The 16,009-nt window shown below is 38.3% G+C and overlaps 1 long non-coding RNA gene across 1 annotated transcript in view; it reads right to left on the bottom strand.

Moving 5' to 3' along the window:
- Positions 1-5,091: 5,091 nt before the first annotated feature.
- The window catches only part of LOC148754885 (uncharacterized), a 31,271-nt gene continuing 20,353 nt past the window's right edge, over positions 5,092-16,009 (bottom strand). The window contains exon 3 of the long non-coding RNA XR_016019549.1: positions 5,092-5,299. This is a non-coding gene — a long non-coding RNA (uncharacterized LOC148754885). The remainder of the gene's footprint in view (positions 5,300-16,009) is intronic.

The raw sequence follows: 16,009 nt of genomic DNA, 5'->3' as shown, positions 1-16,009 counted from the left end.
TTAAAACATTTATGATAGAATCTTATTCCTGGAAATAAAATTAATTTGATGTGGTTTCCTTTTCCAAGCTATCTCTTTCCAATATTTTTGGTCTTGACAAGTCACGAGGATAATTAAACATTTTGTTTTATTATGTGGTTAGAAAGTCATCAGGGTGTTTCTAGGTAAGAGCACACAACAAATTATTAGGTAGAGAAACAAAGCTTGCTAGGTGTGGTGTTTTCAGGCAATAAACTCCATCATCAATGATAATTTTTATACATCTTTTTTAAGCAAAGCAACCCCAAGCGAATGGCATTTAGGGGACAAGTGAAGTTTGCTGATGGGAAGATACTTCAATGTTAAAAGTACAGTTTCTTGTAGAGTAATTACAAGGCTTATCATATTTATGAGAACTTAAAATTTTGGCTTCATTTTCAAAGGATCCCAGTCATGGCTTTTCCATATAGCCAATTATAAAACGCTTTTCAAACAATTCAAATTGTATCACGGATTGGCCATTTATATTTGAGAAATAGCATTAAACTCATGCCAATAGTGAAATCCCACGGAATAGAATGGAATATGTAAAATATAATGCACAACTGAGAAAATAGGGGATAAAGTCATTTATGACTACAATGTTAGTATGTTGTTTAAAATGCAATATATATATGTACATGTGTATATATACATATATATGTATATATGTATATATATGCATAGGTAGTTCAAAATCATTCTAGGAGTTGTTTTATTCTAGAAGTCATAAGTCTTATTTGATTATTGACATCTAAAAGAAATAATCCTGTTTTCAATACTATTATGTAACATGAGAATCATAAAGTACATTTAGTTCATTTTTAATTCATGGGCTACTTGTCAACACCTTCATTTTGAAAATGATTTTACTTTTTGCAATTACATGGCTTTTTTGGGATATAAAATAAAATGTTAAGCATATCAAAGCATTAAAATGAAATGGATTTGTAGACTACCTATGGAGTCCTGAACATTACTGGAGACTCAAGTGAAGAGCATGAAAACTTTCCTTACCTAGCAGGACCAATCTCTTTTTTATTGCTTCATGCCTGTGCTAATCTCTGCTATAGTACTTCTCAAGTGTATTGAAATTACTGTGTATGTGCCTTCTTCCCTGAGGGTAATAAGTTCCTTGACATCACGAGCCAGGTCTTATTCCTGTCTTGAGCACTGGCTGATCCAGAAATTCAATGATGTGATCTTTCTTCCTTTAGCTCTATTTTCCATCCTGATGACTTCGTCCTAAGCTTGATTCTTGTTGTAGTTATAGGATCATTTCCCATTTAGTATTAAGGCTGCATTTATTCTCACTTAAGTCCTTTGGGGGGGGGGGAGACAGAAAGAGAGAGAGACAGAGAGAGAGAGAAGCTTTTCTTCGATAGGGGAACAATAATATTTCTCTATATTCTGATGCAATTGTTTAGGTCCAACTCTGGATCAGTAACTGTCACCAGGGGAATACCATGTACTGATTGGCTTAGGCTTGAGTTCCTTAACCAATCTTGGGTGACGGAGACAGGATATTATAATTGCTTTGAGTAATCAGGGCCCTCCTCTGGAGATGGAATCAGTTCCTCAAACTGCATTGAAACTTTATTGGGAGAGTGGTAACATATTTGTTGGTCTGCTGCCTGTAATAGCCTCAGTATGGAGCATTTCTCAAGCTTATTTGAACAGGAGCTCTTTGTTCTTAGAGTAGATAGTTGACAAAATGCTGATCTATAAGATCAAGTTCAATCCCTTATTATATTACAGCATGAAAAGCTTTTATGACATGGCCCCTGACTTCCAATTACTGGTTCTGTAGTCATGTCAAAATTATGCTATAACGATAACAAATTTATTGCCTTTCCTGCATCTCTCCATGATTAAATATTTCAAGGCTTTTATATTTGTCTTCTTGGTTACCAAGTTTTCTTTAACACTGATTGCCTTCTCATCCTTCAAATTTTAGATCAAACACTCTCTCTCCTGAAGTCTTCCCTTTCTTTATACTGTTCTAGCATACTGAACATCATTATTTTATTTATTCTCCACATACCCTTTTAATTATTTATTAACAGGTTTCTTGATTTTGAATGACTTGAAGGGAAGGTCTGTGTCTATACCTTAGCAGTCACAGAACTTGGTGGCGGATTGGTTTCAAATAGCTGTTCAACTGAATTGTTCATTTAGTATGTTTTTGAAAATTTAATATAAATACTATATTTCCATACTTTTGTGTGCTCAGAAATATTATTAAATGTTTTACTAGTTAACTACACATTCTTTATCTGATAGCTTGAGTAGTAGTTCCTGAATCAATCTCAGAATCTGAGACATAAAATAAATTCATTTTTATGATTCATGCTGCCTAACTTCAAAGTTCAAAAATCATAAAATTAGATGTATACTTTTTGCAGGCACTATTTGCAAAAGTTTCAATACACACAGGCAGGACTGAGAACACTTTCATGAGGAATGTCTACATAGTTGAAATATCCTTCTAAAGTACACAAGTATCTGCTTCTTTATATAACAAAACTGCAAAAGTGCACTCAGGAGCTATTTAATATATGTATATGCTAACTTATAAATGTAGGGGCCGGCCCGGTGGCTCAGGCGATTGGAGCTCCGTGCTCCTGACTCCGGGGGCTGCCGGTTCGATTCCCACATGGGCCAGTGAGCTCTCAACCACTAGGTTGCCGGTTCAATTCCTCGAATCCCCCAAGGGATGGTGGGCTCTGGCCCCTGCAACTAAGATTGAACACGGCACCTTGAGCTGAGCTGCCGCTGAGCTCCCGAATGGCTGTTTGTTGGAACGCGTCCTCTCAACCACAAGGTTGCTGGTTCGACTCCCGCAAGGGATGGTGGGCTGTGACCCCTGCAACTAGAAAACGGCAACTGGACCTGGAGCTGGGCTGCGCCCTCTACAACTAAGACTTGAAAGGACAACAACTTGAAGCTGAACGGAACCCTCCATGGCTAGGATTGAAGGGACAACAACTTGACTTGGAAAAAAAAAAAAAAAAGTCCTGAAGTACACACTGTTCCCTAATAAAGTCCTGTTCCCCTTAAAACAAAAACAAAAACAAAAAAACACAAAAAAACAACAACTTATAAATGTAGAAGAACCTGCAATTAATTGGTTCTTAGAGTGTCAAAGGCTTAAAATTACTTAGGTGAATTGCAGACGTAATAAACATTTTTAAAAGTTCACTAGGCCTTTTATATTATATAAAGTCATTACTAGGTGAAAGGAACATTTTGAATAGTTTATGTTTCTAAAAGTACATAGAGAATTTATTTTGCTCTTATATGAGTTTACTTGTAGAAGATGTCTGTTTGTTTACTTACTTGTGCAAGGTAGCATCCATTTCTCCTTCTCTTCTTAACACTTCCCAATTTCCTTTCAAGAAATTACATATCCCACATTGTGAGTAACCTCGGTCAAAGGACTTTTAATTCTTCTAGGTGGGTAACCAAGGTAGGCTAATTAGAATCCCTCCAGACTTAATCTAGACAGGAAAGCAATTAGAGTGGATTTATACCAGTGGTGTTCCCCGCGCAAACTGCTCATTCATTCTTGCTACCCAGACTGGAGATATTCTGGATCCTGTCTTCTCAAGCTGGTGTCTGTTTGGGTTTCCCCATGTTCTTCCTTTAAGTTCCCTTCCTGCTTAAGTTAGACAGTTTCTGTTGCTTATCAACAAAGAACCCTAACTGATATAGCAGTCAAGGTATCCCACTCCTGATTTGTTTTCAGCCATATTTCCAAATTACATCTTTGTCAAATTTATTATTTTTGCTTCGTTTGGATTTTACTGCTTCTCATCTGGGAAAAATGCCATGAATCAAGTAAGCACAATTCTTTTTATTAGTTGCCAAATGAAGTAAGTTTTTAAAAGCTGAGTCTTGTCATGTTCAATCACTTTTCTGTAGCCCTTCCAAACACTTATAACAAATATAAACTGCCTGTTAAGAGGTGTATTAGCCATCTCTTTGCAAATCAAGTATATAGCTTTGGAAAGAGAGTTTTACTCCTCATCACAGAGATAGTTTTCTTACAGTTTAGAAACGTTTTTCTAGGAATCAACTTTCCAAAACTGGGAGATCTATTTCTTGTGTTTCCGAAGAAAAACACAATAAAAGAGAGATGTTTGCCTGATGCATTCTCATTCTCTGAAAGAATTGCAATCTATCCTTACTGATTTCTTTTTGGGATACTTGTACCAGCAGAAATCATGAAGTTTTATTTTATTTTGGGGTATAGACAGATGTTTAAAATCCAGGGATAAAGAAAAAAAAGCATAATTGTATATTTCCTAGAATTTTTACAATGTATTGCAAGGGCTTGAACTCTATCATAGTGAAGAGATATGAACATTATTTAGATGAAGGTTAAAAGATAGAAATGCTATTCTGAGTAAAATGTCCATAATAATTGAACAGTCGAGCCACAGAGGCAAGTCAGTGCTTCACCAGGTACCCTCCGAAAATCTTTTTGTAGACTTTAAAATACAAATGCCTTTAGAATGTCAAATTTATAGTTATTCAAAGGAAAGAAAACCCTTCTAGAATATTAAATGGACTTATAAAGGGAAGATTTTTGGCTGAAAGGAGATCAAATATTTTCTTTTATCAAAAGCTCTGTTCATTATTGCAAGTGAAAGGATCATGGCACAGCTGCGTAAGATGACAAAGGGACTATGGTAGTTTGAGTTAATGATAGTGCACAGCCAATTTTGTCTTCTGCTTTTGTACTTGTGTTATGAAAGTTCTCAGCATTGGTTTTCTTTTATACTCTCCTGTTTTGGTGATTGTAGAACTTGATTATTATGGGTTTGAAAATTGTAGAGGTTTTCCCCACATTACATCTAACTTTTTGAGTTAAGATTACACACTGATGAAAAAAGAAGGCAAATGAAACTGTAAGATGTAAAATATACATATGTGAAGTGCTTCCCCCCCCCCCCCCCCCCCATCTTAAGAAATGTTGCAAGAACCGGGATGAAGGATATCTGGGAAAATATGTTTAGGAGGAGTATATTCATTTCCTGGGTCTGACATAACAAAGCACCACAAATGGAATGGCTTAAACTACAGAAATTTATTGTGTGATAGTTCTGGAGGCTACAAATTTTAAATCAAAGTATTAGCCAAGTTGGTTACTTCTGAGGGCTGTGGTAGAAAGATTTGTTCCAGGCCTTTCTCCTTGGCTAATAGAGGACCATCCTCTCTGTGTGTCTTCACAAAACATTCTCCCAGCGTGCATGCGTATCTCCAAATTTCCCTTTTCCTAGGACAAACCATATCGAATTAGGGCCCATCCTAATGACCTCATTTTAACCTGATTACCAACTAAGGTCACAGTCTCAGGTATTGGGGGTTAGGGATTCAATATATGAATTTGGGGGGCACACAATTCAATGCATAATAAGAAACAATAGGATGCTTAAAAGGAAGAATACAAGTAAGCTTTTGCACAGGATGGAAGAGAAGAAAGGTTCTTTTCCACATGCAGTATCTTGTGAATCTAGGCAGTAAGGGGTTTGCTGCTGAGGTTTTTTTTTCTTGTGGTCCTTTGACTTTGCTCACATTAAAAATTAGAAATGTTTTGCGTCTTTCTTGATTTATGCACTATGGAAATTTGTGTCTATTTTTGTACTAATTCGACAATGATCGTAGAATGGAAATAGATCACGTTAATTTTTTTTTGTGTTAACTCAAGTCTTCAATAAGAAGCAATGATCACACTGGCAGTCATGTAAAGTATTATATGTTTTATATGTTTAAGTAATCTGCACATACAGAGAATTCTCTTCTATTGACTTTTGTCCTTTTAGTCTGTCTCATTTCACAATTAACCTTTTTGACTTGGTTTAGTCAGATATTCTGGTATGGGTTTGTTCTTTGTTGTGTTAAAAATAATAATAATTGTAATATCCAAAATGGAGTTACATTTCTGAGCCATGTCACCAAACCCAAAATTTAATAACTAACCTAATTGTAGTTTTGGCCTCTTCCAGGAGTGGAATTTTAAACCAATCAGTCTGGAATTTCCTGATCAACACTAGTGAGATAATTTGCCTGATAAGACCCCCTACCTACCCCTAAGGGAAGGTATCCTCACTTAAAACAATCCACTCTTTTAACTTCTTAGTCCCACTTTTTTTCTGCCTATAAAACCTTCAATTTTATACAACTCATCTTCGCCCTTCTAGTTGCTAGAGGGGTTGCTGCCTGATTCATGAATCACTTAATTAGATATTCAAATTTACTTAGTTAATTTTGTTCTTTTTTTAAATTAAAAATATATTTTATTTATTTATTTATATTTATTTTTATTTTTGGAAGGGGAACAGGACTTTACTGGGGAACAGTGTATACTTCCAAGACTTTTTCCAGCACTTTTTCCAAGTCAAGTTGTGGTCCTTTCAGTCTTAGTTGTGGAGGGCGCAGCTCAGCTCCAGGTCCAGTTGCCGTTGTTAGTTGCAGGGGGCACAGCCCACCATCCCTTTCGGGAGTTGAACCTACAACCTTGTGGTTGGGAGGATGTGCTCCAACCAACTGAGCCATCTGGCACTGGCCCGTGTAGGAATGGAACCGGCAGCCTTCAGCGTTAGGAACACGAAGCTCCAACCGCCTGAGCCACCAGGCCAGCCCTACTTTTGTTCTTTAACACTTGTAACTGTCTTGAGAATTATCAAAATGAGGTTTCCTTAGTGATGAAAGTAGAAAACCTTCTGTTTGTAACTGCTGCTTTTATATTTTTGTTGATTGGGTAAACAATGAAGAGGACTAGTGCTGATTAAAATTCAAAGAAAGGTGAATTCACTGCACAGCTTCTGGGAAGGAGGCTCCAGAGAATGTCCCACTCAGTGTTCCATGGCTGGTAGTTCCCAGATAATCTTCTCCAGGGGTCCTTCTCTGGGCTTTGTTTCTGTGATACGTGTGGCCTACTATAACTCCTTGACTAGACCATTGGTTTAATTTGTAGTCAGTAGGTTATTTGCACAATGAATGAAGCTTTTTGAAAGTTACTAAATGAGACTCACCCTTTGTTAAGGTCATTTTAGTATAAGCAATTATTTACTGAGTATTTACTGACTGCTAGGCATTGTGCTAATGATGAGCAAAACACTGAATCTGACTCTCAAGAAGCTCGTAGTTCAATAGGTGAGACAAACTCAAACACAGGCCACGATAGTAAAGTGTGATAAAGACTGTAAGAGGGACAGGCACTGGAGTCCAAGGAGAAGACTTCTCGGGAAGGTCTTGACTGATGAGTTGGAATATATCAGCTCTTGTTTGGAATGGGAGGGAGTTCATGAGGGAAAGACTTTTGAGTAGTGCAAACAGATTAGGCAAAAGCCCAGAAACATGAAGACAGGTGTTCTGGAGGAGAAAAAGAATAGCAAGGTTATGAGCTGGAGAACAGCACAAAAAGTGGTAGGTGAGCAGGGATCAGATCATGTCTCCTGTACATTGTAGATTTAGAGATAGAAGATCTAGATCACTGTTGTAGGGGGAAGAAAAAATAATTTTCTCCTTCTAAGTTCTTCTGGCTGATCTAATAATCAAAATTGACATGAGATCAACAGGAGTAAATAACCACATTTATTACATGTGTACATATGGGGTTGTGGGGGCAGAGCCCCAGAAAGAAGTTTCCAGGCTCTCGGCCTCACATAGATAGGTGCTGGCTCAGGTAGTAAATGGCCATCAACTGTGATTGGATGCCCATCAGCTTTGGCTAGTTGGCCGTCAGCTGTAACCAGTGAGCCATTGGCCACTAATATAACTGCTGTGGCTATGCTAGCAGAAGAATGGGGGCTAGCAAGAAGATGGCGGCTGGGCTGGCAAGTGCGGATGGCGGTTTGCGGACAGTGTGGATCCAGCCTCCAGTGAGAGTATAGTGCCGCCAGAGAGAATATAGTGGTATGACTCCCCTACCTATGGCTCCGTGGGTGTCCCTTTTTGGCCTCACCATATCCTGTGTTATGTGGGGAGCGGGAGCAGAGACCCCGCAGGCTGCCCCGTAAGACAAATGGCGCAGCGAGCAGGGTCTCCTGAACGACAGAGGTGTTCCATAAGAATATGAGATTGGAGGACAAATAGGGCAGTAGAGGCATGCCATCTAGACAAAGGAGAGGGAAGCAGGGGTCTGGAACTTCAAAGGGAAAGTAGGCAATTCATAGTGTCATGCAGGGTGTCATGCGGGGCCTCCTGTCCGCTCCCCACATAAGAACGCAGGAAAATGTGAGGCCAAAAAGGAACACCCATGGAGGCGTAGATAGGGGAGTCATACCACTATATTCTCGCTGGCGGCTGGGTGGGAGACACAGGAAGCAGGAGCCACACTGTCTACAACCCACCGTCCTAATTGCAATCCGCACTTGCCAGCCACCATCTTCTTGTTAGCCCCCATTTTCTACTAGCATAGCCACGGCAGTTATATTAGTTGCCAATGGTTCACTGGTTACAGCTGATGGCCAACTAGCCACAGCTGATGGCCATCCAATCACAGTTGATGGCCATTTACTACCTGGGCCAGCACCTCTCCATGTGAGGCCAAGAGCCTGGAAACTGCACTCCTGGCTCTGTCCCCACACATAGGTAGATGGAAAAACATTTTGTAAACAAATTCTTGATGGGCCACCCAGAAACAATGAGCCACAGAGAGTCTAACAAATAGACTTTGCTTAGTTCCTTCCCGTCTGCCACACTTAGTTTATATTATGCTAAGTTGATAGCTGTCTTCCTTTAAGCAGGTTTTTCTATCTGAACTCCTTTAGGCAAAGGGGGAGGTTCAAAGGCTCTTTTTTGAGTCTTTTGTTTCTTAAAAGTAACCAGCTTAAAAAAAAGCCAATATTCCAAAAGGCACATTTTGTGGTGGCAAAAACTCTGCTTCCCATAATCACCTAGACTCTCTTTCTGAGTAGTGGTTTGACCTTGGGTAAAGCATTGAAAAACATATGACCCTTAGCTTTCCAAACATGGCACAGAAAAGAAGAGAGACATTGGATGTGAGACATCATGTGGGCCAGGACAATGGACGTCTCAGAGGCACTTGTTTGCATTGACAGCTGTGAACCTGATGGCTCCCTCTCAACACTTGGAAAGACTTCAGACTGAGTAGCATAGCCGAAGGAAGAGGTAGTGCACAGAAAAGACTGAAATTAAATTTCTTCTTTCTTTTGGCAGTCAGACAGAATGGGGATCTGTGATAATAAGACATATGTATTTGGTTTTTGTCTTCATTTCTGGCACAAAATTCCTAAAACCTTTGGAATCTCCTAGCAATCAGAGCAATGAGAGCATCTTTGTTATAATATTTGGTCTTTTGTCCTCTATTCTTGAAATAGTTCCAGAGCCATAAAGTCAAAAGAGTGTTGTTATTCATAATAAGCGCCTTTCAACTATACCTGAGTTTATGAATGACTTTTGTAAAGCCCCTAAGGATAGTAACTGGTTGCTAGGGGAACCAACCAGGTGATTAGAAGGTTGGAGCTTTCAGTCCCACCCCTCAATTTCTGGGGGAGGGGAGTAGGGCTGGGGGTTGAATCAATCACCAATAGCTAATGATTTAATCAATTGTGCCTATATACTAAAGCCTCCACAAAAACCCAGAAGGATGGGGTTCAGAGAGTTTCTGCGTTGGTGAAAATATGAAGGTGCTAGGAGGGTGGTATGACTTGGAGCTCTGTACCCCTTCTACACCTTGTGCTTATACAGGTTAGCTAGCATGTCCCTAGGTAGTCAGGGAGGTCCCTGGTGGAATACACAAAGACAGCTATATCCTAAAACTTCAGGTTTTCAAATCACTCCTTCGCTCCAGGACATAATGTAACAAGGCCTTGAGGTAAATCATAAAATTCGTTTTGGCCTGACAAATGGAGCAGATCTGATAGATAAAGAGTGGGTTACTTTGCTAATCCCTTTAGGATGGACAAGCAGAACAAACCTGGTAGACGAATTTCATTAGAAAGCCCAGGTCCCTTATTCAAACAAGTTCCCTTCTCCAAACAGCTCCCCTTCCCCAAACAGGCAAAGGGAAGGTATAAAAGTAGGAGGTTTTGCCTCAGTCATGGGGCACCCCCCATTCGGGACCCCCTCCCGCTTGGGAGCTGCAACCTCTTCTCCTGCCTCTAATAAACTATCCTCTTTTGAAAACTTTTTGCCTCTCCCTGGTCCATGTTTCCATTCTTCGGCTTCACGAGACAAGATCCTGGCCCACACTCAGAAACTACTAGCAGATCCAACATCATTTGGGGAATCACAGGAAAATATTCCTACATCAGTGCTAGGCATGTCTTCCAGTGGGCCATTCCTGATTTATGTATTTTTTTTTTTTTTTTTATAAGAAACGGGTAATCTAGTAAATAAAGTGGTTTCCTGAGTTCAGTGAGCTGCTCTGGGAAATTAATTAGACTGGAGGACAGGGATGTGGGAACCTCCAATTTAGAATCAGTCAGTCAGAAGCACAGGTATCAACCTGGACTTGGCAATTGTCATGGGGATGGAGTGGACAGTCTTGTGGGACTTATTAAAGAAAAAGAAACAACAGACTGAATGTGCCCCCAGGACAGCAAACCAGAACTTAATTGTAGTTTCAACCCCTCCCAGGAATGTGACCTTAAACCAATCTGTCTGGAATTTTCTCATCAACACTGCCTGGTAAAAACCCTGCTGTCCATTCCCCAAAGGCAGGTAACCTTGACTGAAATCAAATTTCTTTCTTTTTTTTGCTAGTAACTTTTTTGTCCTGCTCACTTTCCTGTTATAAACCTTCCATTTTGTACTGCCTCTTGGAGCACTTCTCTGATTCCTCTATGGCATGCTGCCCAATTCATGACTTGTTTATTAAAGCCAATTAGATCTTCAAATTTATTCAGTTGAATTTTATTTTTCAGCGTACAGAAAACTTAACCTGTAGGATCTGATGCTCCAGGTACATAGTGTCAGAATTGAATTAAATTTTAGGACACACAGCTGGTGTCACAGAATTGCTTGATGTGTGGAAAACCCACACATCTGGGGTCAGAAGTAAAGTAGTTTTGGAGTATTGAAAGCAGAGGATACACATGGGGGGAGTGTTTTTTTCCTTAGAGGATCTTCGACTCAAAAATTATATTTAATTGTAAAAAAATAATAAAAAAAGAATATCTCTAGCTCACCTTAGTGTGTCATGTTCCCTAGAAGTTGAAAAACATGCGGTGGTGTGTTCTTGAGCTGGCTCACACTGGCTCATGAGAGCCAATTGTTGACTTTTCAGGTATTTTGTTAGTTGGTTGTTAAACACAGCCATTATGAAATGTCATTGTAAGAACATCCAAACCCACAGAGAATCTTTATAAAAATTTATTTGAGTCAAACATGATATGCCTGGAAGTAAGATCTCAACAGACTGAGAAAAATGCTTCTAGAATAGAAATTTTCAATTTCTTTTATGCATGTTGAATTAAGGAGGGAACATAAAGAAGATTACATGTCGGGGAGAAAGGAAGACAGGAATTGGATTACAGAATAGTTAAGATTATGTGCTCTTTTGAGGGTGGTTTCATTTCTGAGTGTTCTGAAAAGAGGCATTTGAAGGGTGTGTTAACCTACATGCACAGAAACCAGGAACAGGGCTTGCTTAAAGCAAAGATCTACTCACTATGACCTGCCCACTTAGAAATTTATGATCAGATCACCCTGTGAGGTTACTTTCCATAGAATCCCTTTTTCACCCACAGAAATATTAAATGACATCAACTTACAATTAAATACCTTATGTTAAAAAACAAAGTAATACATTTCTCCAAAGGAATTTCTTCCTATTTATTTCACTATTACCTATACTTTTAATATATTTATTTTATGTGTATAGTATGATGGAAATACTATAAAATGGTGTTTTGCTTCACATCTCTACCCAAGATGGTTTTCAGTGATATTACATAGGTAGTTTGAAATTGACCATAGCTGAAATAGTTACACCATGGGAATCAGCAAATGCTAAAAATCAGAAATTTTATTTCTTTTTTTTTCCTTTCTTTGTGTGAACAAAAAAAAAGGGGGGGGGGGTTCTATGGAAGGTAACCTCACAGGGGACCTGATCATAAATTCCTAACTGCACAGACTATGGTGTGTAGTCATGCCTCAGGCCGATAACTTTAGTGCCAACCCTGTCCATTGTTCTTGTCCATCTAGTTTAACACACCTTTGAAATACTAGAAGTAATACCCTTTGAACCAGGGTACTAACCCTTAAGAGACCACATAATCTTGTTAACTATCCTGTAATCTGATTCCTGTCTTGCTTTATCCAATTTTTCTTATATCCCATTCTTAATTTCCACTGCATAAAAGAAGCTGCAAAACTGTTATTCTATGGAGTGTTTGAGATCTTGCTCCCTGGCGTATGTCGTCAGTTTGGCCCAAACATACACTTACAAAAATTATCTACAGGTTTGGGTATTTCTTACATCAACATTTCCTTTTTTTTTCATTCTTCCTTTTCTTTCTTCTCTCCTTCCCTCCCTTCTCTAGCTCCCTATTTCCCTTCTTTCTTTCTATAAACATTTAGCAGCATACCAGTGACTACAAGGAAGAATAAGAATGACAAAAGAAAGATTTTGCTCATGTTGCCGAGTGTTTTTATGACTTTTCTATTTTTCTCTTTTCTTTCTTTGCTATAGTATTATACTCTTACATAAGCTTTCTCTGATATTTTCTAGTTTTTGTATGATCCTTTCTGTTCACAAACTTCTTGAATCTCTTCTATATTGTCAGTCCATCTGTTTTCACCATCTGCTGTCTTTAGGTACTTGAATATCTGCTCAAAGTGTCACTTTGTGGCAGTGTACCCTTAATCAAGTTAACTTGGAGCCTTCATTTTCTCTTTCGTAAAATGGGAGGATTTTTACTTTCTTCACAGAGCTTATTCTAAGATTTAAAAATATTTTTTAAATTAAACTTATTGAGGTGACATTGATTAGTAAAATTACATGTTTCAAGTGTACATTTCTATAATACATCATCTGTATATTGCATTGTGTGTTCACCACCTAGAGTCAGTTCTCTTTCCATAACCATATATTTGACCCCCTTTACCCTCTTCTACTATCTTCCTCCCCTCTTACCCACTGGTAACCAACCACTAAACTATTGTCTGTGTCTACGAGTTTTTGTTTCTTTATTTGTCTTGTTCCTTTGTTGCTTTCAGTTTTACATCCCACATATGAGTGAAATCATATGGTTCTCAACTTTTTCTGTCTTATTTCGCTTAACATGATAATTCCAAGATTCATTCATGATGTTGCAAATGGCAATATTTCATCTTTTCTTATGGCCAAGAAATATTCCATTGTATATATGTACCACATCTTCTTTATCCAATTGTCTATCAAAGGACGCTTTGGTTATTTCCATGTCTTGGCCACTGTGAATAATGCTGCGATGGACATAGGGGTACATATATCTTTATGGATAAATATTTTTGGATTTTGTGGGTAGATACCCAGAAGAGGGATTGCTGGGTTGTATGGTCTCTTCTTAATTTTTTGAGGAACCTCCATACTGCTTTCCATAGTGACTATACCAATTTACACTCCTTTTTCTCCACAGCCTCACCAACACTTGTTATTACTTGTCTTATTGATGATAGCCATTCTAACAGGTGTGAGGTGGTATCTCATTGTGGTTTTGATTTGCATTTTCCTAATAGCTAGTAAAGTTGAGCATTTTTTCATATATTAGTTGCCGTTTGTATGTCTTCTTGGGAGAAGTGTCTGTTCAGTTACTCTGCCCATTTTTTAATTGGATTGTTTACATTTTTGTCAGTGAGTTTATGAGTTCTTTATATATTTTGGATATTAGCCTTTTATTAGAAGTGTTGTTTACAAATATCTTTTCCCATTTGATTGGTTGCTTCTTTGTTTTGTTGATGGTTTCTTTTGCTATGTGCTGTGATGTTGTGCGGGGCGTCCGGCGGGGTCTCTGCTCCCACTCCCCACAAGAGAACGCAGGACGTGGTAAGGCCAAAAAGGAACACCCATGGAGCCATAGATACGGGAGTCATGTCACTATATTTTCGCTGGTGGCTGGGTTGGAGACACAGGAAGCAGGAGCCACACTGTTTGCAACCCTCACTGCGCTGCTTGCAGGCTCAGCCACCATCTTCTTGCTAGCCCCCCTTCTTCTGCTAGCGTAGCCATAGCAGTTATATTAGTGGCCAATGGCTCACTAGTTACAGCTGATGGCCAACTAGCCACAACTGATGGCCATCCAATCACAGTTGATGGCCATTTACTACTTGAGCCAGCATCTTTCTATGTGAGGCTGAGAGCCTGGAAACTGCTTTCTGGAACTCTGTCCCCACATATGCAAAAGCTTTTTAGTTTGATATAGTCCCGTTCTTCGTTTTTGCTTTTACTTCCCTTGCATTTGAGGTCAAATTCATAAAATCCTTTCTGAACCCAAGGTTTGTAAGTTTAGTACCTATGTGTTCCTCTATGCCATTTATTGTTTCAGATCTTATGTTTAGGTCTTTGATACATTTTGAGTTAATTTTGGTATACGGTGACAGATAGGAGCCTAGTTTTATTCTTTTGCACGTGGCTTTCCAATTTTCCCAGTGCCATTTATTGAAGAGTATTTCTTTTTTCTGTTGTATATTTTTGGCTTCTTTGTCAAAAATTATCTGCCCATATATATGTGGGTTTATTTCTCGGTTCTCAATTCTATTCCATTGGTCTGTGTGTCTATTTTTCTGCCAATTCCTGGTGTTTTGATTACTGTCACTTTGTAGTATAAATTGAAGTCAGGGAGTGTGATACATCTGGCCTTGTTTATTTCTCTCAGGATTGCTTTGGCTATTCGAGGTTTTTTGTAATTCCATACAAATCTGATGATTTTATTATTTGTTCTATTTCTTGAAAAGATGCCATTGGGATTTTGATGGGGATTGCATTAAATCTGTATATTGCTTTGACAATGAAGTACCACAATGAGATACCACCTCACACCTGTTAGAATGGCTATCATCAATTAGACAAGTAATAACAAGTGTTGGAGAGGCTGTGGAGAAATTTACATTCCTACTGCTGGTAGGAATGTAAATTAGTATAGCCACTGTAGAAAACAGCATGGAGGTTTTAACTCTGTTGATTCTTCCAAACCATAAACATTGACTATCTTTCCATTTGTTTGTGTCTTCTTCAATGTCTTATAGTTTTCAGTGTATAGGTCCTTCACATCTTTTGTTAAGTTTATTCCTAGGTATTTTATTCTTTATGTTGCAATTGCAAAAGGAATTTTTTTTTTCATTTCTTTTTTCTGAAACATTATTGTTAGCATATAGGAAGGAATGCAATGGGTTTTTGTATATTGATTTTGTATCCTGAAACTTTACTGTATTTGTTTATTGTTTCTATTAGTTTTTTGGTGTGGTTTTTAGGGTTTTCTATATAAAGAATCATGTGATCTGAAAAAGTGACAATTTAACTTCTTTATTCCCAATTTGTGTGCCTTTTATTTCTTTCTCTTGCCTGATTGCTCTGGCTAGGACTTCCAGTACTATGTTGGATAATAGTGATGAAAGAGGATATCTCTGCCTTCCTGATTTTAGATGAAAATTTCATGTTTTCACCATTAAGTATGATATTAGCTGAGGGTTTGTCATATATGGCTTTCATTATATGGAGGTACTCCTTCTATACACATTTTACTAAGTGTTTTAATCTTAAATGGATGTTGTTTCTTGTCAAATGCTTTTTCTGCACTACTGATAAAATCATCTGATTTTTATCCTTTATTTTGTTAATGTGATGTATCACATTAACTGGTTTGCATATGTTGAACCATCCTTGTGCCCCTGGAATGAACCCCACTTGATCATGATGTATAATCTTTTTAATGTATTGTTGTATTCTAGTTGCTAGTATTTTGTTTAGGATTTTTCCATCTGTATTCAACAGAGATATTGGTCTACATTTTTCTTTTTTTGTGTTATCCTTACCAGG

The sequence above is a fragment of the Rhinolophus sinicus genome, chromosome 17 (genome assembly GCF_057876585.1).
Source record: "Rhinolophus sinicus isolate RSI-liver-muscle chromosome 17, RSI-T2T, whole genome shotgun sequence".
NCBI lineage: Eukaryota > Metazoa > Chordata > Mammalia > Chiroptera > Rhinolophidae > Rhinolophus > Rhinolophus sinicus.
Note: the sequence above shows the minus strand (reverse complement) of the source record. Positions and strands in the feature narration are given on the sequence as shown.